Source organism: Cricetulus griseus, chromosome X (genome assembly GCF_003668045.3).
Source record: "Cricetulus griseus strain 17A/GY chromosome X, alternate assembly CriGri-PICRH-1.0, whole genome shotgun sequence".
NCBI lineage: Eukaryota > Metazoa > Chordata > Mammalia > Rodentia > Cricetidae > Cricetulus > Cricetulus griseus.
Window position 1 is genome coordinate 105,742,038 of NC_048604.1, and position 24,643 is coordinate 105,766,680.

At 39.3% G+C, this 24,643-nt stretch overlaps 1 pseudogene; it reads left to right on the forward strand.

Moving 5' to 3' along the window:
• The first annotated feature begins 6,562 nt into the window (after positions 1-6,562).
• Positions 6,563-21,269, forward strand: LOC113837521 (annotated as a pseudogene).
• Positions 21,270-24,643: the final 3,374 nt, after the last annotated feature.

Sequence of the window (24,643 nt, forward strand, 5' to 3'; positions counted from 1 at the left end):
AGTGAAGGCTCATACATTTGCAACATCTGTCAGAATGCTCCTTGAAGAAATTTCCTCTATACAACAAAAAATGCATGTAGTCATCAACTCATTCTGAATAAAGCCTCCACTTGGTTCTCTGGCTGTGTCTAAATTATTTCCTCTTCTATATGTGTAATATGTTCCTGTCTCTAAATATGTTCTCATCCTCAACTCTGAAGGTGATTTAGTAGTTTGAATGTAATTGGCTCCCATGATCTCATAGTGAGTGGCACTATTAGGAGCTGAACAGAATTGGAGATCAGAAGAGTGTCTTGACATCAGACATGGAGATGTAGTGATTGGAGTTTTCCCAGCCACTTTTTGGTCTTGCTTTGGTCCAGTATTTCCTTGTCATGCTCCCTTCCCTGCATTTTGAAATGGTTATTCCTGCAATCCCACCACAGCCTGAGTTGAGGTCCTGAGATGCGGAAAGGTTGTAAGTGAGAAGAAATAAAATGAGCAATCACCAGATGAGTTTCACACAAGTGACCTGCCCCAAATAGCTCTAACTGTCTTTATTTATTTATCTAAAACAAACATGTTTTTCATACTAACAAAAAAGCTATTCCCATCCTCCATTGTTAACCTCTGGCAAAAACAAAAATGTCAAATATGTTTTTCCCAACTTTTACATCAAAATATCTTTTAATCCCAAGCAACACTTATTTTGCTAGCTTGGCAAAATATTGAGCCATGTACATGCTGTCTTTATAAAACTAAAATGTGATTGACATAGGCACACATTTCTGAGAATAATCTCATTCCTGTTGAAAACTTATTTACAGAAATATGGTGATCTGCCTTTGATCCTGTCAGCAATGAATCAGGACAGCTCCCAGCTGTCTGAAATGACAGCTGGCATCCCAAGACAAGAAACCTGAGAAGCATCAGCTCCCAAATAATTTTAAGGGAAAATATTTGAGAAAAATGTGTCTTTTCAGGAATTATCACTTCCGTCTCATGAATGATTGACAAAAATGACACTTAAAAAGCTAAGAGAGTAATCAATATTATGAGAGAGAAGAGAGCATGCAGGCTATGCTGTCCCAGCAGTATCTTGTGCTGTCCCAAAGTTAACTGGTCCTTGCTGTATGAGACTGTCCCCATGGGCTTTTGTCTCATCTGGAGACCTGTTAGACAAGCACTCAAATACTGGTCTGATACTCGGCTTCATGACTCCAAACAGTAATGTATATGTTGGAAGTACGTGATATGCTTTTTTTTATTTTCATCTTTACAGGTGACTAAAATAAGAGATTGCATGATTCTCAGAAAAACAGTTTGAGTGTTAAACTTAAAACATTTTTGAGACTGTGACAGACTATGAGGTTTTGGAAGTTGTACTAAATGAATTTTGCATTATGGTATTGTCACAAGTTTATGTGGGCCAGGAAGTTGAGTGTGGTAGTTTGAGCATAATCCCCCCCCCAATCTCATAGGGAGTTTTCCTTATAAGAGTTTCTGTGGACATGGTTTCTCTTCACAGCAATGAAAACCCTAACAAAGACAGCAATGATCATGTGTTCAGATAATGACAACAAACAGAAGTAGGAAAAAGTATTCATGAAATGTATGTTGTAAAATAAACACAACCAATACCTGCTGAAATAATTTTATAAGAAAGCTGACATGTCAACACACAAACATATTCTCGTGTGATGATGGGTCTTTACATCTATTGATGGCAGGACTGAACTTCACTGTTGTGGGTTTGCAGACAGTGTGTACTGTTTTCATTCCATAGGAAGGCTATGCTGTATTCTGGGCAGTGGGTAACTCCTTTCTTTATGTTTATAAAATTACACAGGCATTTGCAGTGTGTTCTCATTGAAAAAGCGGTGTAGAAATCAGAGGACAGTTTATCCAAAATTGTTTTGCTTGTATTACCTTTTTAATCAATGTATTCAGACTCAAATTAACTTGATGGCAAACATAATGTCCTACTAACCAATCCCACTAATAAAAACATATGACTTTTAATCCTTTATCCCCATAGAATAAAGGTCATTAGTGAAAAAGAAACCAATGTCATGTCTATAATTATCAATATTCTTTAACAATTGTAAGATTTTTCAGTTTTCCAGTCTTTTTGCCAATCAGAGAGTGTTTCAACTGTCAGACCTTGGGCAATAATAAATCAACTTACATACTTCTTACATCAAAGGTAAGTAAATATTACCATTACAAAAGGGAGGAAGGGTAAATAGCAAGGGAAGAGAAGGCAGAAAAATATCTAAACCCATGAGGGTAAACCCTCAATTCAGCAGCTGCATACCTGTCATCAAGTGATACAAGGCAGTAGTAATTCTGGCTTCAAAGATGTCTTGGCCTTCCATCAATGTTGTCAGCATCAAGCAGTGTCTTTCTTGAGCTGTCTAAACTACACACATGCAACTTTCCATGACAGATACTTCATGTTGCTGGAATCCCCATCATCCTGGGTACCCACTATAGCATGGGCTTCTTCTTTACATCTTCATTCAGGAGCCTGTCTAGCTCCTTTTCAGTAACTTTAGCTCTGATATATATTACCTGGAAATGTCATTCAAAATTCTATTACCCTATAATATTGGTTCTTCTTTCTCCCAATTTAGTACCCTAGGGATCATGCTACCAAGTTCTTTTTCTAGCTCAATGTGGACTTGGCTGTGTTGGTTATTTTTGTTGTTGTTAGTTTGACAAAATCTGGGATTATCAGATAAGACTAGAGTCTGGATGAGCTGGTTGGTTTTTGTTGTTGTTGTTAGCTTGACATAATCTAGTTTCATCTCAGAAGAGGGAATCTCAATTCAGAAAATGCCTTTATGAAATTGGCCTATAGGAAAGCATGTAGAGCATTTTCTTGATTAATGATTGATCTTGGAGGGCACAGAGACTGGGTATGGTGCCACACTTTGATAGGTCACCCTGGTTATAAAAGAAGACATGCTGAGTTAGTCTCAGTGAACAACTAAGTGAATACAATTTCTCCATGATACCTGTATCCATTCTTGCTCTAGGTTCCTTCTTTGATTAGTGACTTAGTAATGGATTGTTAAGTTTCTGCTTTGGCATTCTCTTGTGAGCAACCCTCCTCTACATAATCAAGCCCACCTATGTCATATCCACTTTAAAAGCACTAGCATGAGATGTGTAGTTCACACATGGTCTTTGCAATGTAAGCTCCCCAGAACCCTTCCTACCAGAATCACCCCTATTGTGCCTGACTAGATATGGTTACACAGATAATCCACTGGCTACCTGTAATTTTTTTTTTACTCTTTGCTCTTAGGGGGCCTGACAAAGTTCCTAAATAATAACAAGGAGGCTTATTCTATCTTATGAATGCCCAGCTTTAGCTTGGCTTGTTTTTAGCCAACTTTTCTTAACTAATTATGCTATCTGCCTTTTGCCTCTAGGCTTTTACCTTTCTCTATTTCTGTATATTTTTCCTTTTTATTCCATGTCTGTTTGGGTGGCTGGGTGGCTGGCTTCTTCTTTTCTTACTCCTCAATTTCTCATCCCAGATTTCTCCTCCTATTTATCCTCTCTGCTTTCCAGCCCCATCTATCCTTTCTTCTGCCTAGCTATTGGATATTCAGCTCTTTATTAGAGCAATAAGGTGTTTTAAAAAGGCAAAGTAACATGAAACCAAGTAAGTACAATCTTGATCTAAGAGGGAAGAATAAGCCCAGCCTTATGGTCAAACCAAAAAAAACCCCAAACTATAGAAGGGTAAATTAATCAGTGTTCAATGTATGGGACACACTCACAATCTTCTGAACTTCAAAGAGCTTAGCTACTTAGGAAGCTCTGGCTCTGTCATGAACAACACAGGCAGGTTGTCTCACTGGCTCAGGGCAGTTTCACTGTAGACCTACTATTGCCCTTGCTGCATGTCCTGGTATCTCCACTATACTGGGGACTGAATAACAAGTGAGACTCTAACTTTTCCAATAGCCTCTCCTCAGATCTCTTCAGGGCTTCTAAGCCTACCTAATGGTGCTAAGACTCTTTTTCTATCCATACCTTCTTTACTCTTTTCTCTTTCATTGCAAGTGAGTCTGTTCCTTCAAAAATGGCCTCTTTTGGCCTTTCAAAGAGCCAAACCTCAGATGCGCTGTTTAGTGAGATCCAAAGAATCACATCCTCCAGAGATATCTCCACACTTTCATTTTTAGCAAGATTCATGCAATTTCTGGAGCAGCATTCCCTCACAAGCACCAATCAATTCATAAACTGACCCTCAGTATACCCACCTCCACATTGATTAACTTTCTTCATAAAGGGTATAATCTGCAACAGGAATCTCCCCAAATGAGGACAAAGTATTCAAACTGACATGGGAACAAATGTGGCCCAAAGGATGGGCAGGTGTAGCAGAGTTACTTTTGGAACACCAACCAGTTCCAAAATAAAGAAACAGACTTAATATTAGTTATGAATGCTTGGCCTTAGCTTATGCTTGTCTCACTAGCTCTTACAAATTAATTTAACCTGTTTCTCTTCATCTTCTTTTTGCCTTGGGCTTTTACATTTCTTTCATTCTGTATGTTCTACTCCATGTCTTGCTGGCCTGTGGCTGCCTGACTGGCTCCGGATGTCTCCCTCTTTCTCCCTCATTCTCTTCTCTCTTTTCTTTCTCATTTCTCTGTTAGCCACACCAGCCTATCCTACTACTACTTTTTATCATACCAATCAGGTACCTTAGGCAGGCAAAGCAAAATATCTTTGCATAGCTAATCAAATGCAGCATAAACAAACACAACTCAACTTTACATTGTTACACAAGTGCAGCATAAACAAATGTAACACATCTTTGCGTAGTTAAAGCAATCCTCCACAACTTTCATGGAATTTGGTTTTGGGACAGGAGTGGGTACAGTGTCAGTCTGGGGGGCTTTTAGGAGTGACTCAGTGACAAAATTTTTGGACTATTAGAGATAGTTTAAGAAGAGAAGGTGGAAAATGAAATTTTGTTAAAAGGAAGTTTAGGAAGTGTAGGACATAGTTAAGAATTAAGAGATTTGAGAATCCTGTATTTGTGTAAACTGAAGGAAGAGTTTCCAGACAAGAAAGGGTTAAAATAGGGAAGTGGCAAGAGGGAAGTAGGACCAGTTTTGACAGCAAAGCCTGTCTGGCAGCAGAGTAAGTGACCAGGAGCTATGTATGGGCTGGAAAGGGATAGCAGAGGGGGATGCAGTAGACATGGAGGAGCTTGTGGATTAGTTTGGGTTACCAGTTGTTAAGGAGAGTTGGAGAGGCTGACTGGGAGAAGAAATCTAAAAGGATAGCAATCTGGTTTCAGGGCAGAAAGAAAAACAGGCAGTTGCTGTTAACAGCTACAAAGGGCAATGGGGCTTTTTGCCCAGTGCCAATGAGGGACATTGCCATGGCGACAGGGCAGGGCCAAAGGGGGCTGGCAATGGTGGCCATGGGCTGCAGCAGTAGTAGCCAGGGCAGCTGGGCTGAAGACTGAGGGGTATGATTTGTGGCTCCTGAGCCTGGAAGAAAAGAGGAGTTGCTGCACAGCTGTGACAAAAGTGGCCAACTTTGTGAAGGAGGCAGGCCACTGGAGGCCTAGACTGGGAATTCTTATGATCTAGAAATGGCATTGGTGTAAGGCAGGGACAGGACAGGGCTGGTTGGTGGGATTCTACTGTTGTGACTGAGAGAGATGCAGAGGGTGGCAGTTACAGAGTGAACAGAAATCTATCCTTAACAATTTTCCTGCAGAGCTGCAGCAAAAGTTTGAATGGCCAGAAGTGCAAGGGAAAAGCTCAGAACTGTGATCATAAGCTGGGAGAGGAGCAGTCAGGACAGTCGGGGCTGAGAAGTGGGAGGAGACAATCAGTGGCACAGGACATCTTGTAGAGGTGCAGCAGGGACATCTGGATACATGGGATGTTCAGATGGAAAGATGGGGCCTATTATCTCCTTGCTTCTGTCCTCATGCCCAGGGAATTGTAAGGGTTGTTATTTTGTTTCATCGTTAGGGAGCATTAAAGCTATTCTTGAGTGTAGGGAGACATGGTAGCCCCGCCACCAGGTAACCCCGACAGGTGTGCCGGAACATGCCTGTGAGGGCGGGGTGAGAGGAAGTCTAAGGTGATGTCAGGAAGGCTTCTTAAGGGACTGCAGACATGTGGACCTTCCCTTTTTTGGCCCTTCTCCCGGCTCCCTCCTCCTTGCTCTGGCCTTGCTTAGCCTGTACTTGGCTGCTGTATCTGAATAAAGAAGTCTTTGCCCTACTGACTGCTGGTTGCTCACTTCACACGTTGTGCCCACTGGATCCACAACCCAAGCGCGTGGCTCAGGACACCCCCGCAGATCGCTCTGTGCTGGACCGTGGAAAACGCACAGTGATTGAATTCCCTGGTCTTTCCTGCCCAAAACCCGCCGCTTCTCTCCTCAGCAGCCCCATCTCCAGACTCAGGACCTGCACATGTGGTCAGATTCCCTCAGCTGCAGCTGCGCACCCAGCACGGCGCGCTCTTATGGCCTGAATCCCAGAGCCACCCGGCAGGCACAGCCGAGGGTTTTCAGTTTTAATCCACAGAGAATGCTCGCTGCCGCAGCTTCCCACTGCTCATATCCCCAGGTTCCCACTGTGCCAGTCTCCACCTTAGCCTCCCCACCGCTGCCACTTTTTTTTTTCCGGAGCCCCGCCCGCCATCTGCTGGGCCAAACCCTGGATGCATCTGCTGCAGGGTGAGCTTTTTCAAATTTAGCTGTGGGCACAGTCACCTGCCTGACCCAAATATCCGCCAGGTAGGTTCTAAAAAATTCCTTAGTGGCTAGAAATTTTCTGAAAGCTCAGATCCTACTTGAAATAGAGGCGGATCCGCCACCTGATGGTCAGACGTTGTTATTGCACCTGAAAATGGCATTGCCAATAAATGTAGCTGAATTTCTGTCGCCCCTCCCTCTACATAATCTCTCATATTCTTATGTGCATTCAATGCTGGAGAAACATGACGACTTCCTGAATATTGGCTTATATGTCTTATTAGCTGTGAATGTATTTGTTGGGCCCTTCCCCCATAGGGGTCTGCTGACCAGCTTGTGACTAGGAGCTTACCTAGCAGGTACATCCTGTTTTCTTCCTTCCTTGAAGCCTGAGTGCAATTTCCTATTATCCTGTTGTTCACCCATTCAGGATTGCCTGATGGGCCTGGGAACCAGAACTTGTTATCTGGGTAGTTTTCCACCATCCCTGCTGACTGGTATATAAGTCCCCACTCTTGTTGGAATAAAGGGCATTCTCCCTGCAAGAAAGACCTGCCGTCTTGTCTTTATTTAAATTCTCAAGCCCCTCGCCCTATCCTGTGGAAGTGTTGTAGTGCAGGCACTACAAGTGGAGGTCCCACTGCGATAGAGAAAGAAGGGAAGACGCTGAAGGATCACCCGTGAAGGCTGGCCAGCATTTTCAATAAGGTAAGGAGTAGGTGTATTGAACATGGGTGCTGCTAGTTCTTACTCTCTTATGGGGGACCAACTGGTCCAATTGTTAAAAAAGCAGGGCACTGGTATCAAACATAAGACAGCCAAAGGATTCTTGAAAACTGTACATGAGGTCAGCCCTTGGTTTTTGGTCTCTGGTGACCTTAATATTCCTGATTGGGAGCAGGTGAAGGGAGACCTACTAAGGACATTACAAAAAGAAGGGGCAAATGCCATATCAATTGTTTTGTTTTAAATTTTCTGTGTTATATCATGAAGCCAATTGCTATAATACAGAATAAATGGAGAATTAGAGGACTATCTTTGTCTTTTCTTGGCTCTTTCTTTCAAGGCTTACACCCTTTCATAATTGTTGTTTTTCAAGGATTGCCTTTCCCAGTACACATACATGTGGACTTGAACATTTCTCTGATGACACTTATGTTTGATTCCCATACAGCCAATGAGGACCAGCCTGATGACAATCCCTGCATGCCCCAGAAAAAGAATTGGGCCACACCTCACTGACTCCACTGGATTCAACTCACTCCATTTCGACTGACACTCTGACCAGAGACATGAGTACTGACTTCAATCAAGTTGAGGATTTCAACCTAGATCTTCAATCAAGCAAATCCTATCTAACATGGACTGGAGATAACCCAATAGAGACTTTCCCTGTGCTAACATTTTTTTCCACAGGACCCCACATGGCTACCATCATCCTATTTCAGCAGGAAGTAACTTAGAAGATGCTATGCCCCCATTCCCCATTATTGTTTATGAGGGTAATGTAAGCCTAGTTAGGAATGACCTTCCTATTGTTTAGGGTTGGGATTGGAAGGAGGTGTTCAGGTTGGACACCCCTTTCAGATGGCTTTGAAACTTAGCTGGAATAGACATAGTTAGGATGTGCAATAGCAGATTATTGTATCTTCTTATATTTCACATTTATGGTTGTTAATTTTGGATGTTTTACACTATTAAGTTTTAATCCTCTTTTAGACTAAAAGGGGAATTGTAGGGAGACATGGTAGCCCCACCACCAGGTAACCCCGACAGGTGTGCCGGAACACGCCTGTGAGGGCGGGGTGAGAGGAAGTCTAAGGTGATGTCAGGAAGGCTTCTTAAGGGACTGCGGACATGTGGACCATCCCTTCTTTTGGCCCTTCTCCCGGCTCCCTCCTCCTCTCTTTGGCCTTGCTTAGCCTGCTCTTTGCTGCTGTATATGAATAAAGAAGTCTTTGCCCTATGGACTGCTGATTGTTCACTTCACACTTGAGTGTCAAGATGTATCAGCAATTTTGACTAGTGTTGGAGTTTTCAGTTGGGATGGACAGAACCGATTCTCTTTGCTAATAGTTACCTTGGGCCAGGGTTAAGAACCTAGGGTGTCCCCTTGTCTCAAGTAACCCTAGAGAGACCTCTGAAGTGTTTGAAGATAACCTATCTAAAACATATTTCTGTTTGACCTTGAAAATATACCTAACATGTCTACAAGTTTGATTGTAATATGTGACTTTGATTTCTTTATATACTAATTATTTGGTAATAGTAACTTTCAAGGACTAGAAATTTCCATTACATTGTTAAGTGAGTTATATAGGTACTATCTTTAACAACAGTAGAACTGTATGTACAATATATTCTAACAAAATTAATTGCATATTTGTATCAAACTACAAACATATATCAATGTAAAAAATGTAAGACTATTAGTTGCTTTTTCGTTTAAAAGTAGATTTAATAATCTATGCTTATCCTATCATATCTATATTCACCTTTTTCTTTTCAAAACAAGAACCCTAAATCTAATTCTTTGTTCAGCTTTTTTCTGACCCATACCAAAATCAACTTTTAACCAACACCCTTAAACAATGAAAAATATCCATAACCTATTGAATGATCAAAAACCACACACACACACACACACACACACACACACCTCTTGGGAATTTGGGCATTGTGTTCTTAAATTTACTTGCTGATCTTTAAGGGATCTCAAAAAGAAAAAAAATTGTGTTAATTGTCAAGTTCTGTTAGAGGTAGCTGTATCATTTGTTGCCTAGTCTCTTTGTAATGGGAAAGTAGAGAGCTTGTCTCAAGTCCTGCCTAGAGTTGTTGCTGAGACTAAATCATCTCAGCTAGCCACCTTGAAATTGTCCATAGCAGTTAGTCCAAAGCCAATATTTAGCTAATGTTTTTCAGCTTCGTGGTATTATCATATTCCTAGTGGAATCATTGTTGTGGAGCCTTAACATCCTTTTGGACACTTCAAAGGTCACTATTTGGCATGGTCATGGTTCACTACAGAAAACTTAAAACATTTTAAATGTCATATGCAGCGGATCTCGATGAGATTAAAGGATCAATATTTAATATATACATCCAGAATACAAAAGCTTAATTCTTACTTACCAGATAGAGATTCAAACCTGAAATCATGTACAGGAATCTAGGTAAAGCCTTTTCTAGAATTAGTTAGTATTCTACATGACCATGAATATCATGACAAAAAGTTTTATATATACATTGGTTTTTTAAATTTTGAGATAATATTTATGCCTTAAGAAAAGCTTTTAAGAGTCAAAATAAAACCAAAGAATTATGAGATTAGTGGCAGTAAAATAGTGCCTAATTTTTTTTTAATCTGTCCTATATCAAGTGGCTCTTTTGACATGAGACAAAGATTTGGGGTTTTACTTTAAAAAGCATGCTTGGGTTTAGAGATGGAGAGAACCATACTTGAACTCCAAGGCCAGATATAATTTTTTAATTGGATTGGGACTACAAAAAAAACATTTATATTATATGTCTATAGAGAACAGCAGAAACAAATACTTGAAAATATTTATGAAATTTCAAACTGTGATATACCCTTAGGACAACTTATCCTTTTTATTGGGATATTTTTTTCTGGATGATTTGTCTTTACTTCATGTGTCAGATTTGTCTAACTGTCTTCAGATTCCTTATCTGGATGTCTTCTTTCTTCTGTAGAACCAAAAAATCAAAGAACTGCCCTAACCCTAACTTTGGAGACATTCCCTTTTGGCAAGTTATACCTGATCAAATGAAAAGCATTTGCTAGTTTTGTGAGGTATAGATTGAGTGGTCATACTGTTCAATGAAGCTTTTCTAATCAAGAGTTCTCTCTTGTTCGAATCTAATATTTATCAATTTTTGTTTTATTTATAAAGCTATTCTATCATCTAGAATATTGTGTTTTCTTACAATAGGTGTTAGATTATTTAAAGGCTCTGGGATGGAATTTCCTACATGGTGACAGGAAACAACTGAAGTGAATTTGACATGGGGGCCTACAAAAGGCATTTCAAGGTATTTCCCAATGGAAAGGGGCTACCATGAATTTGGTATAATTATATTTCCTGCTGAAGTTAATATTTGTAAGAAATCAGTAAAGAGAGTTGTGCCCACACTCAGAAAACAGGTGACCATAGGACCCTGTCTCAGTCCCGACTTCTACTTGCACTTTTTGGGATTTCCTGGGCTGGGGACTGTGGGCAGGTAGACTCAACCCCAGTGGTCCAAGCAATTCAGAGTCAGCTGATATTGATGTGTTAGTCCCACCTCCACCCAAAGGTAAAGGAGTGTCTCAGACACACCTGTAAACATTGTGAGACCCATGAGACCATTAGACCTACTTGGACCGAACGGAAGAGAATCTTGGGCCCATACCCACCAGGAGAGGTAGAAACCCCACCTGCACCTACTAGAAGAAGTGATGGGATGATAATACAAGAACACATTCAATAACAGAAAAACCAATATGACATCACCAGAGTCTAGTGACTCTACACCAGAAAGACCTGAACATCCAAACACAGATGAAGCAGAAACAGAAGAGAATGACCATAAAAACAGCTTTATAAAGATGATAGAGACCCTTAAAGAGGTAATGAGAAAATCCTATAAAATGGAAGAAAAAAACAAAAAAAATCAAGAACTGGAGGAAAAGACAAAACAAAAATTACAAGAAACAATACAAAAGGTACAAGGTTTGAAAGCTGAGATAAAAAATACAGTCTTGAGGAATGCTGGAATTAGAAAAGTTGGATAAACATTTGGGAATTACAGATGCGAACATAACCAATAGATTACAAGAGATGGATTAGAGAATTTCAGGCATTAAAGATACACTAGGAGAAATAGATTTATCAACAAAGAAAAAAACTCCAATAAATATCTAAAAAAAAACATTCCAGGAAATATGAGACACCATGAAAAGGCCAAACCTAAGAATAATAAATATAGAAAAGGGTAAAGAAACCAAACTCAAATGTGTATAACCCACACAAAATAATAGAAGAAAACATTCCCAACCTAAAGAAAGACATGCCAATGAAATTACAAGAAGTTTACAGAACATCAAATAGAGTGGATCAAAAAAGTCTCCTCACCACATAATAATCAAAACACCAAACATAAGACAATGAAGAAAGAATATTAAGAGCAGCAAAGGAAAAAGGAAAAATAACATATAAAGGCAAACCTTTTATAATTACACATATTTTTTCCATGGAAACTCTGAAAGACATAAGGTCCTGGATAGACATTCTACAAACACAAAGACACCACGTATGTCAGCTCATACTACTATACCGAGCAAAGCTTTCAATCCCTATAGATGGAAAAAACAAGATACTCCATGAAAAAAACAAGATTTAAACAATACATATCCACTAATCCAGCCCCACAGAATGCACAGGAAGGAAAACTCCAGCTAAAGGAAGTTAACTACACTCACGAAAACATAGGCAATAGATAATCCCATGTTACAAAAAGCCTAAAGAAAAAGCAGGGTAAATCCATACATAATACCAACACCAAAAACAAATCCCAAACAAGCAAGAATTAACACTCAATGTTCCTTAATTTCCCTTAATATTAGTGGTCTTAACTTGCCTATAAAAAGACACAGGCTAACAGATGGATACAAAGACAGAATGCACCCTTCTGTTGCATACAAGAGACACTTCAAAGCCACACATTACCTTAGTGTAAAAGGTTGGGAAAATATTTTCCAATCAAATGGACCCAATAAACAAGCAGCTGTAGCTGTCCTAATATCTAACAAATTAGACTTCAAACTAAAATCACTCAAAAGACATGAAGAAGTTCATTTCATATTCATCACAGGAAAAATCCATCAGGTTGAAGTCTCAATTCTGACCATCTATGCCCCAAATACAAGGGCACACACATTGGTGAAAGAAACATTACTAAAACTCAAACCACGCATAACACTTCACACATTTATAGTGGGAGACTTCAACAACCCACTCTCACCACTAGACAGGAACACCAGAAAGAAACTTAACAGAGTAAAAAAGGAGCTAACAGAAGGCATGACTTAATTCAGTTTAACAGGCATCTATATAACATTCCACCTAAACACAAAAGAATATAACATCTTCTCAGTGACACATGGAACCTTCTCTAAAATCTACCACATACTCAGAAACGTACCAAACCTCAACACATACAATCAAATTGTAACAACCCCATGTATCTTATTAGACCACCATTCTATAAAGTTAGAATTCAACAACAACATAAATTGCAAAATTCCTACAAACTCATGGAAATTGAAGAATGAAAAATTGTAATATTCCTGAAATAAAGAAAGAAAATAAATATTTCCTAAAAATCAATGCAAATGAAGACACAACATTTACAAACTTATGGGACACTTTGAAAACAGAGGTAAGAGGAAATTTCATAGCACAAATTGTCCACATGAAGAAACTGGAGAATAGTCATACTATAAATAAATAAAACACATGAAAGCTCTAGAACAAAAAGAAACAAACTCTCCCCAGAGGAGTAGACACCTGTAAATAATCAAATTGAGGCCTGAAATCAATAAAGAAGAATCAATATAAACAATCAATGAAACAAACAGCTGGTTTTTTGAGGAAAATCAACAAGATAGAAAAACCTTTATCCAAACTAACCAAAAGTCAGAGAGAGACCAGTCTAATTAACAAAATCAGAAATGAAAAGAGGACATAAAAGCAGATACTGAGAAAATCCAGAGAATTATCAGGTCATATTTGAAAACCTGTACTACACAAAATTCAAAATTTTAAAGGAATGGACAATTTTCTGGATAGACATCACTTACCAAAATTAAGTCAACAATAGATAAGCAATTTAAATAGACCTATAACCCCTAATGAAATAAAAGCAGTCATCAAAAGTTTCCCAACAAAAATAGCACATGGCCAGAAGGTTTCAGAGAAGAATTCTACCAAAATTTCAAAAAAAGAGATAATACTAGTACTCCTAAAATTCTGCTACACAATAGAATCAGAAGGGACATTGCCAAACTCTCAAACTCTTTTCACCAGGCTGTAATTACCTGGTACCTAAACCACACAAAGACACAACAAAGAAAGAGAACCACAGACCAATATCCTTCCCCAACATTGATGCAAAACTACTCAACAAAATAATGGCACATTGAATTGAAGAACACATCAGAAAAATCATCCAACATGATCAAATAGGCTTCATCCCAGGGAAGCAGGATTGGTTCAACATACTAAAATCCATCAATGTAATCCACCATATAAGCAAAGTGATAAAGAAAAATCACATGGTCATCTCACTAGATGCTGAAAAAGCCTTTGACAAAATCTAATACCCCTTCATGATAAAGGTCTTGGAAAGATCAGGAATAACAGGAACATACCTAAACATAATCAAAGCAATATACAACAAGCCAACAGCCAACATGAAACTAAATGGAGAGAAACTCAACATGATTCCTCTAAAATCAGGAACAAGTCAGGACTGTCCACTCTCTCCATGTCTCTTCAATATTGTATTTGAATTTCTAGCTAGAGAAATAACTAAACAAAAGGAGATCAAGGAAATACAAATTGGAAAGAATTCAGACTTTCAATATTTGCAGATGAGAGAATAGTTTCCACAAGTGACCAGAAGAAAAACTCTACCAGGGAACTCCTACAGCTGATAAACTGTTTCAGCATAGTGTCAGGATACAAGATTAATTTGAAAAAATTAGAAGCCCTACATTATACAGATGATAAATGGCCTGAGAAAGATTCAGAGAAACATCACACTTTACAATAGGCAAAACATAAATTTCCTTGGGGTAATGCTAACCAAAAAAGTGAAAGACAAGTATAGCAAGAACGTTGAGTATTTAAAGAAAGAAACTAAAGAAGATACCAGAAAATGGAAAGATCTCACATGCTCAGGGATAGGTAGGATCAATATAGTAAAAATGGCAGTCTTGCATAAAGCAATCTAGAGATTCTTTGAACTCTCCATCAAAATCCCAACACAATCCTTCGGATACCTTGAAAGAAAAATACTCAACTTTATATGGAAAAAGAAAAGACCTAGGATAACAAAAACAACCCTGTACAAAAATAACAAAATCTGGAGGCATCACCATGCCTGAGTTCAAGCTCTACCATAGAGCTATAGTCCTGAAAACAGCTTGGTATTGGCACAAAAGCAGACAGATAGAGCAATGGAATAAAATTAAAAACCCTGATATTAACCCACACATCTATGTACACCTGATATTTGACAAAGAAGCTAAAGTTATACAATGGAAAAATGAAAGCATCTTCAACAAATTGTGCTGACATAACTGTATGCTCACATGTAGAAGATTGTAGATAGAACTCTATCACCATGCACAAAAAGACCTCAACATAAATCCAGCCACACTGAACATCTTAGAAAGTAAGAGGTATCCTTCAATGAATTGGTCCAGGAAACTGCTTTCTGAACATTACACCAGTAGCACAGTCACTGAGATCGACAATTAATAAATGGGATCTCCTGAAACTCAGAAGCTTCTGTAAGGCAAACGACACAGTCAACAAGAAAAATCGCAGCCCACAGAGTGGGAAAAGATCTTCACCAGCCCCACATCTGATACAGCACTGAATTCCAAAATATGCAAAGAACTCAAGGAGCTAGTCACCAAAATACTAAAAAATCCAATTTAAAAGTGAGCTACAGAACTAAATAGAGAATTCACAATAGAGGAATCTAAAATGGCTGAAAGACACTTGAGGAAGTGCTCAAGATCCTTAGCCATCAGGGAATTGCAATCCAAAACAACTCTGAGATACCAACTTTCACTGACCCAAATGGCTAAAATCAAAAACACCAATGACAGTTTATGCTGGAGAAGATGCAGAGAAAGGGGAACATACTTCCACTGATGGTGGAAGTGTAAACTCATACAGCCACTTTGGAAATCAATACAACGGTTCCTCAGGAAAATGGGAATCAGTCTACCTGATTCAGCAATCAGATCCAGCAATTCTACTCATGGGCATATACCCAAATAATGCACATTCATGCATCAAGGGCATATGCTCAACTATGTTCATAGCAGTGTTGTTTGTAATATCCAGAACCTGGAAGCAACATAGTTGCCCCTCAACCAAAAAATGGGTGGAGAAATTGTGGTACATTTACACAATGGTGTATTAGTGGGAAAAAAATGAAATCTTGAAATTTGCAGGCAAATGGATGAAACTGGATGAAACCATTCTAAGTGAGGTAACCCAATCACAGAAAGACTAGCATGGCATGTACTCACTAATATGTGGATATTAGACATAGAGAATAGACTACCAGCCTGCAATCTATATCACCAGAGAAGCTCGAAAACAAGGAGGACCACAAGAGAAAATCACATCATCCCCCAAAGAAGGGGGAAGGGACAAGAACCCCTGAGTAAATTTTCAGCATGGGGGCAGAGAGTAGAGAGATAGGAAAAAGAGAAGGGGGGAGAAAAGCAGGTGGGAGGAGGACAAAAGGGATCAGGAAGCCTGAGACAATGGAGGAATAGAGGAAAGCAAGGAAGGACATACTATGATAGAAGTATCCAGTATAGGTTTCTAGAGAGGTCTGGCACTAGGGAAATGTTCAGCAATCCACAGGCATGACCCCAACTAAGAATCTAGGCAGTAGTAGAGAGGCTACCTTTGATGCCCTTCCCCTATAATGAGATTTATGACTACCTGGGTTGCCATCATAGAACCTTCATCCAGTAGCTGGTCAAAGCAGAAGCAGAGACCCACAACTAAATACTGAGACATACTCCTGGAGTCTGGTTGTAGAGGAGGAGGAGGAAGGGTGATCAAAGGAGATAAGACCAAGTTGTAGAAACCCACAGAAACAGTTGAGCTAACCTAGTGAGAGCACAGAGACCCTAGTTGTAAATCTGGGAAACCAGTATTGGACCAAACCAAGCCCTCTGAATGTGGGTGCCAGCTAGGAGGGCTGGGTAGTCTATGTGACCTCTAACAGTGGAGTCAGTGTATATCCCTAGTGTGGAAATGAACTTTGGGGGCCCATTCCCTATGGAGGGATAATCTTTTATACCAAATACATGAAAGAGTACCTAGGCCCTCCCCCAAATAATGCGACAGGTTTTGATGATATCCCTCACTATCCCTGGCTAGTGGTTGGGGGTGGTTTTGGGAGGTCAGCAGGGGGCATGGGAGGATGGGAGGGCAAGGGAATGGGGGGATTGATATGTAAAATGACATTATTTCTATTAAAAAGAAAAGATGTACAAAAAAGAAATGTCTGTTCCTGACAGCACCAATCTACTTGAGAGAAGTTACACTGAACTTGATAAAAGAGCAAGTGGGAAAAGCCTTTCTGTTTTTGGTGAGAAACCGAAATCCTTTGCAACAGCCTGAATTCTTTGGGCATTTCCACAAGTCCCATTGGCTGACAATTCAATTAGATTGAACTGAAAGTTTCACATGGTATCAGAAGTTCTATTGTTGGGCTTTGTCTCCCTAGTTATTTGGTGGCTCCATTGGGGGAGGGTCTTGGGCAGTTTGTGGGGCCACAAGGAGTGGGATCAGTATTAATTTCTAGTATATTGGCTTTCAGAGCCCATTCCCAATGGAGGGATATAAAGATAAATCTTTCTGCCAGCCGCCCGAGTTCTGCCCACTGCCATATTAGGGCCCCAAGTAACGCACAGAGACTTATATTACTTCCAAGGCTGATGGCCAATGACTAGGATTTCTTAATCTATGTATTTTATAAAGACTTATCTTATCAAGGACACTGGCAGAATGCATCCTCTTTCCGGGATCACATGGCAGCTCCACAAAGAAGAGAGGAGGAGGAAGAGAGCAATTTTCTTCTTGTCCCTGCTTATATTCTGAGTCTGCCTGCTATATCACTTCCTGCTTGGATCACAAGATTTCTCTTTCCTATATTTCCCAGAATCCTCGTTCTCTCCTATTCCCACCTAACTTGCTCCTGTATTGGCCAACAGTGCTTTATCTAGCAACCAATAAGACAAACATACAGGAGAAGGGAACTGGGATTGTCATGTAATTCAATCTTTTTTGTAATTCAAATTAAAATGATTAAAAAAGAGAAACATATACACATAAGGACCTCACCAATCAGAGGGATACCTTGCTCAGCCTAGATACAGTGCTGAAGGCCTTGGTCTTGCCCAAGATGATGTGACAGACATTGATGATTCCTATAGGAGGCCTCACTCTCTCTGATGTGCAGATGAGGTGTGTGTTGGGGAGAGGGTGTGGGGAGCGAGAAGAAAGGAAGGAAAGCAAACTGGGATTGGTATTCAAAATGCGATACTTTTTTAAAAATATAAAACAGAAAAAAATAGAGAGGAGAGGGAAAGATTATATGGGCCAGAAGTCATGGATGACTCAGAGAAAACAGACACAACATGATTGATACAACATAAGAACTCAGAGAAACTGTGACAGCAAATGCAAGATCCTCAAACGTTCAATCCAGACAATATGGCAGCACTGTAACCTGGTAGTGGACATAAAGATCAATCACTATCCAAGAATTATTTGCCATTGATACTTTCTCAGAAAAAGAAAATGTTTTGTTTTTCCAGTGTAGTGTCACTGGCAATATCTACTACATTGCAGGTGAAATCTAATGACTAAGAGTAGTAAGCCAACACCAAACAGATACACTTTTTTTGTCACTTGGGTCTATATTTGTTACTGTCATGTTGTACTTTTTGTCTTATTAGACTTTTGTTAGTTTTATGAGTATTCAAAGGTAGGGTAGGAGTCATTAGCAAATGCCCCTGCCGGTGGGAAGGATCTTGAAAACTGCCAAAGTGGAAACTCATGATCAAATCTTACTGTATATCCTGATCAAATTATGCTTTATGGAGAAACTTTTTAAATTAAAAAATGAAATAAATTATTCATTTAAACCTTGACATATGAGCAACAGTAACCACTATGGTCCTTTAAGACTATAAGACATGACACTGGTTCATTCTTCATAACCTATTATTTATCTCTTCTGGCCATGGAAACATGAGGTTTTCTAGGGGCACTATCTTACACGTGGAAGTCACTAACATTTGGGCTTCAAGGATGAGACAAAAAGACAAGCACTTTGTGTTTTCTGTGAAGTTTTTATTAATCTCATTCAATTAAAAAGGACAAAGAAGTCCAATAAGGCCACTGACATATGATTCAGTTATTTGTTGAAATCTTTTTCATGTGAGTAAATCCTGCTGATTATCATAAAAACTGGGAAGCTATCCATGTTTATAAGAGCTCTGGATCCTGAATTGACATGCATAGCTTACTGAAGTTGAATTAGTGTTAATTAGTCTCTCTGTATTGTTCTGTCAAAAAATGTGGATAATGATGGTTTGGATCTCATTGGAGGAAAGAGAATATAAAATGGGATGATATCACTGAAGTGTATAAATGAGGCTCCAATGAAGTGAAGCAGAGGAGAGGAGTGGGTAAGATTGTGTGAACCAGGTTTCGCTTGGTGAGACACTATTGTGTGGTGAAATATGATTATAACAAATTTTCTTTTGCTAAAGGTGATCCACTTCTTATGTGACTCTATGTCTGGTCAACATTTGCTATTGTTTGGAAGATATTTATGATCTTGGCATCTTCTAAATGGATCTCTTTCCCATGATATTCAAAGGTTAAAAAAAAACTCTCTGAAACACATACATCTCCTCCATGGTATTCAGACAGGGACAGACCCAGATCCTGCCAGGATAGCATTATCCATCCTAATTCCAATTGTGCTTCAAAAGGCACTTCTCCTTTAGTCCACTGCCTCAATCTGCCTTGACAAGAGAGAGGGTGTGGATAGGGTGTTACTGAAGACAACATCATTTGAAAGCCCATCTTGTTTGTGTAACTTCCCAAGTAGTAAGCAACTGTCTTCACTGAATTATTAGCTAGTAGGGAAAGTTTCCATGCAATGTGATGTACTTTATAGACCTTTCAAAACTCCTCCATAGACAGTAAAAATGGCAATGTCTACATGTTTGGTAGCTATAAAACTTTGCCTCCTTTCTTCTCAGCTACTATGGAATACCATTGAGGGCATAGTTCATGAGCATTAACACTACATCCAAAGATTTGAACTGAGAATTGATTTAAATAAGCTCATATATTTATGGATATGTGGAACAATATGGTTTTGCTAAAGAATATTGTGTTTCATACAAATAGTTAGGATACTTTATATGAAACACATGAAAATCCTTGTGCTTTACATGTAGATTTTGGACTTTGCACACTAAGCATTGAATATAGCGTCTCTGAAAGGTTAAGCGTTCATTACTTTTTAAGGTATAGACTTAGATCAAATATCTATATATTTTTAAAGTCATCCTCTCTGAGGCTTAAATATGAAATCAATATAGGTTTTTAAAAAACTGGACATTTCAGAAAAAATATACATGTAAGATATTCTATGCTGCTAGTTTGATGGAACTAGAGGTTTTTCAGTTGTATTTTTATATTCACATTTCTCTCTCTCTTTCTCTCTCTCTCTTTCTCTCTCTCTCTCTCTATATATATATATATATATATATATATATATGCATATATATATATATGCTTCATATATGTAGAGGAAACTTAGGCTATAGTTATGGAGTTGAGGGCTTCTTACACTCTTACTTGTATGACATTGAGCCCTTTTACATATATAGATTACTTGATACAACTTTGAGACAGCACTGGCAAAGTGTAAGCACTTGGTGCTCAGTGAAGAATGACTAATTTTTATTTCCCACTCTCCCTGTGTTCCTGACTTGACTATATCCTCATTCAAAATCATCTTCAGATTTGCCAGTGGTAAGAAATTCTTCTTCAAGCTGAGTGGCCTCCTTAACAGCCTATCTGCGTTAGTGTTTGAAATTGTCATTACAAACAGCCAATCCTGGCATCTTTGGAAATTCAGCAACAAAGTTGGGCAGTTTATTTCCTTTGGACTGTGGGAAGCTTATTACCCTCAAGAGTTTAATGTCTCAGGGAATGTAGTTAACATACTGGTGCATACCTCTATCAGTTCCTTCTGGACCATTTCACCTGAATTTTAGTATGCACAAACCCTGATAGTGTGAGCTGTTTTGACGAAACCCATAGTTTTGATTTTTGGTGCAATCACCATTAAGATCAGTGCATGAAAGACCCATTCGTGGAGGTGCAGATATATGGCTACAAGGTCTCTGCCTTAGATTTTGTGTTAGCAGCCTCTTCACATTTGTTTCTGTGAGCTGGAACCACATTGTAGATCATTATGGACAAACCACTCTTGATTTTCCACCTGGCTTTCTGGTTAAAAAAGAAGCCTTGATAAGCAAACATTATACTCCTCTGTTCCCATTAGGGATCCTGACTGCTACCATGTCACTCATTGGACTGTCAATGTTTCTTTCTGAGATAAGCTCTTTGAAACTATGGAGACAGGTGAAGGCCAAGTTTTCTTCCAAATTTACCAAACAAGTGTTCTGAAGTGAGGGCTCCTGCATTTGCAACATCTGTCAGAAGGTTCTTGAAAATAAGTCTCATGTACTCATCAACTAATACTAAATGAAACATTAACTTGATTCTCTGTGTGTATCTAAATTACTTCCTCATCTATCTGTCTAATATGTTCATTTACTTACATGTTTTCAAATCCTAAAATTTGAAGGTCATGATCATGTTTTCAGATATTTTCAATAATCAGTAGTATCCAAAAAGCCTCATGAAATGTGTTATAAAAATCTACACAAACAGTATCAGTTCAAATAATTTTATAAGGAAGCTGACACTTCAACACACGAAAGGAAACACATTCTTGTGTGATGACAGGCAAGTCTTTTTGTCTATTGCAGCAGAACTGGACTTCATAGTGTTAGCACTGCAGACAATGTGTATGGATTTCAAAGAGTAGAAAGGATGTGATGTATCACTGGCAGTGGGCTTCTTCTTTCATTATGTTTATGAAAATCCCAAAGAACAGGCTTGTCCAGTGTGCTCTGATGTAAAATGTGGTTTAAAATCAGTGGACAGTTTATCCAGCTTGCTTTGCTTTGATTCTGTTATCAATGCATTGAAACCCACATTGAGATGATGGCAAACATGTATTCCCACTGGCCAATCTCATTACTACAAACATGCCACTTTTATTCCTTTGTCTCCAGAGAATGGAGACCATTAAATAAATAGTTGACACAATATCTAAAATTCTCATGTTTAACAGTCTCAAGATTACACCGTTTCTAAAATCTCCTTTGGCACTCAGGGAGGTTTTCAACTGTAAGACAATTTTGATTTTGGGCAATCAAAAATCACTCACATATTTCTAACATAAGTGTTACAGAGCAAATATTACCAATACAGAAGAGAGGAAAGGGGCCAAAGCAAGGGAAGAGTTGACACAAAAATACCTAAAGCCTGAATTCAGCAGCCTGGTACTTGTCATCTAGTCATTACCTCAAATTGTCATTCAGAGTTCTAGTACCCTATAATATTTGTATCTACTGTTTCTGAAAATTTAGTACCACAAGTACCATGCTGCCACATTCTTTATCTAGCTTTATATGGACCTGGTTGTGTTGGTTATTTTGTTGCTGTTGTTGTTTTTAGTTTGACAAAATCTAGAGTCATCTGGGAAGAAGAGTGGAACCTGACTGTTCTGTTTATATTCTTGTTAGCTTTACCCACGTCTAAAATTATCTGTCTAGAGTCCTTTGAAAAGAGGGAATCTCAACTGGGAAAATACCTTTGTCTAATTGGCTATAGTAAAGCCTATAAAGCATTTTATTTATTAATGATTTATCTTGGAGGGTCCAGGGCACTGTGCATAGTGCTATACATGGATAGGTCATCTAGAGTTGTAAAAATAAAGCATGTTGATTTACTCTCAGGGATGAGCAAGTTAAGTACAGGTCCTCCATGGTCTACACATCCATTCTTGTTCTAGGTTGCTTCCTTGATTGCTGACCTAATTTCCTTTAATAATGGAATATAACTTTCTGCTCTGGCTTTCTCTGGTGAGCACCACCCTCTCCATACAATTAAGCCCACCTGTGGCATATCCACTTAAAAAGAATAGCATGAGATACATAGCTCACACATGATCTTTTCAGGGTGTGATCCCCAGAACCCTTCCTGCCATAGCCACACCTATTGAGCCTGCCTAGATCTTATTACACAGATACTCCACTGGCTGTCTCTGTTGAATTCTATTTGAACTATACCTATTTGTGTCATCCATGCTTTCCAAGCCTAATTTTGGATACAGACTCTAAACCATCTTTTCCTGGAGATCTTCCTTGAATCCCTTCTGCTAACACCACACACGCATTCTCAGACCTAGGATCCATTACACAGTTCCTGTACATATGTTTGCAGTTTAGTTCTCCTAAACCCCAGGTTGCCTGTGCCATTCTTATTCTTCCAAGTATCTCTCTAATGAACATACCATCTCCCAGCTTTGCCTGGTGAGATCCACGGGCCTTTGTCTGATGGTGTAATGTCCACCCTTCCATGCCTGACTCCAGGCACAGATCTCCTTCACTGGATTTCCTCATGATTGCCCATATTGACGATTGTGCATTTGCAATTTCCATGCTAAGAGGCCTAACTAAGTGTGCGCAGATCAGGCAAAGGGTTTACTTTTCCAGAAAGCCTGAACCTTGTCTTCCAGAGAAATACCCTATTCACAGGCCCTGCTCAGATCACACAGTTTATCTGCTGGAATTCCCTTTTGACAGTCCCAGTGCCAAGCCAATTCCTGCTATTTTAACACTACCAGGCCTACCTCTGGATGACCAGATTGTCATATCCATTTTCTTGACATCTCCACATTACTTTACTTGCCAATGCCATCCATTCACAGATAGTTCTAATTTCACCTATATTGCAATTGATTTCATTGTCATGACCAAGCCTACCTGTGGTAACTTTACACACCATGGTCTTGCTCTGGAATCATTATTCATATGCTAGACATGACCATTGTGGTTGTTTGCATAGATATGGCCCCCATATACTTATATTTTTGAATGCTTGATCCATAGGGAGTAACAATATTATGAGGTATGACCTTGTTAAAGTAGGTGTACACATTTGGGAAGAAGACAAAGGAATACCTACAGCTCAGAAGGGAAAGGTGTCTTACCAATCAGAAGCAAAGGCATATCTATAGCTCTGGAGGGATAGATATCCTGGTATACCTGTGTCATGTTCATAGTAAAAGTAAGCAAAGCCAGGAGCTCCATAGTAACATAGTAATAGCTGGAGGAGTATAAGTGTCTTAGCAAGTAGAATTGCAAACATGGTGGAGCCCTAAAGGACACTATAGGGTGTATGCCCATAAGGTGGGCAGCTCAAAGAGCACCGAAATTTTTCTTAAAATGTTAGAGGTAAAAGGCTATGGAGAGAGAGTGTGTATTGAGCCTGGGTGATTGTAGTTGTCCCGATCCGTGGGACAGCAACCTAGAGCAAAATGTCCAGGGAGGGGGATGGGGACAAGAGACTAGAGAGAAGGACCACAAGACAGGATTCTGATCAATTGGCAAATTTTATTTTTTCAAGGCTAGCTTATATACTCAGTAGTATGTGGTAAAGGGGGGGAGGCCAAGAGCCAGGTGTTAGTTTAAGCAGGATGTTAGAAAACTATAGAAAGAGGATGTTGACAGGGTACAAATTTCATGGGTGGTGGGGAGAAGGAGCGTTACCTAGATGAGTGGTGGGAAGAAGGAGGGTTGCTTAGGTAAGTGGTGTGACCCAGGTGGTTTGCTTAGGTAAGTGGGCTTGTGGTTGGAACAAAGGATTGGCATCTGGGTCATGTTGTTCCTTCTGCGTGCTCATGCTTCTAGAAGCCATTCATAATCAAA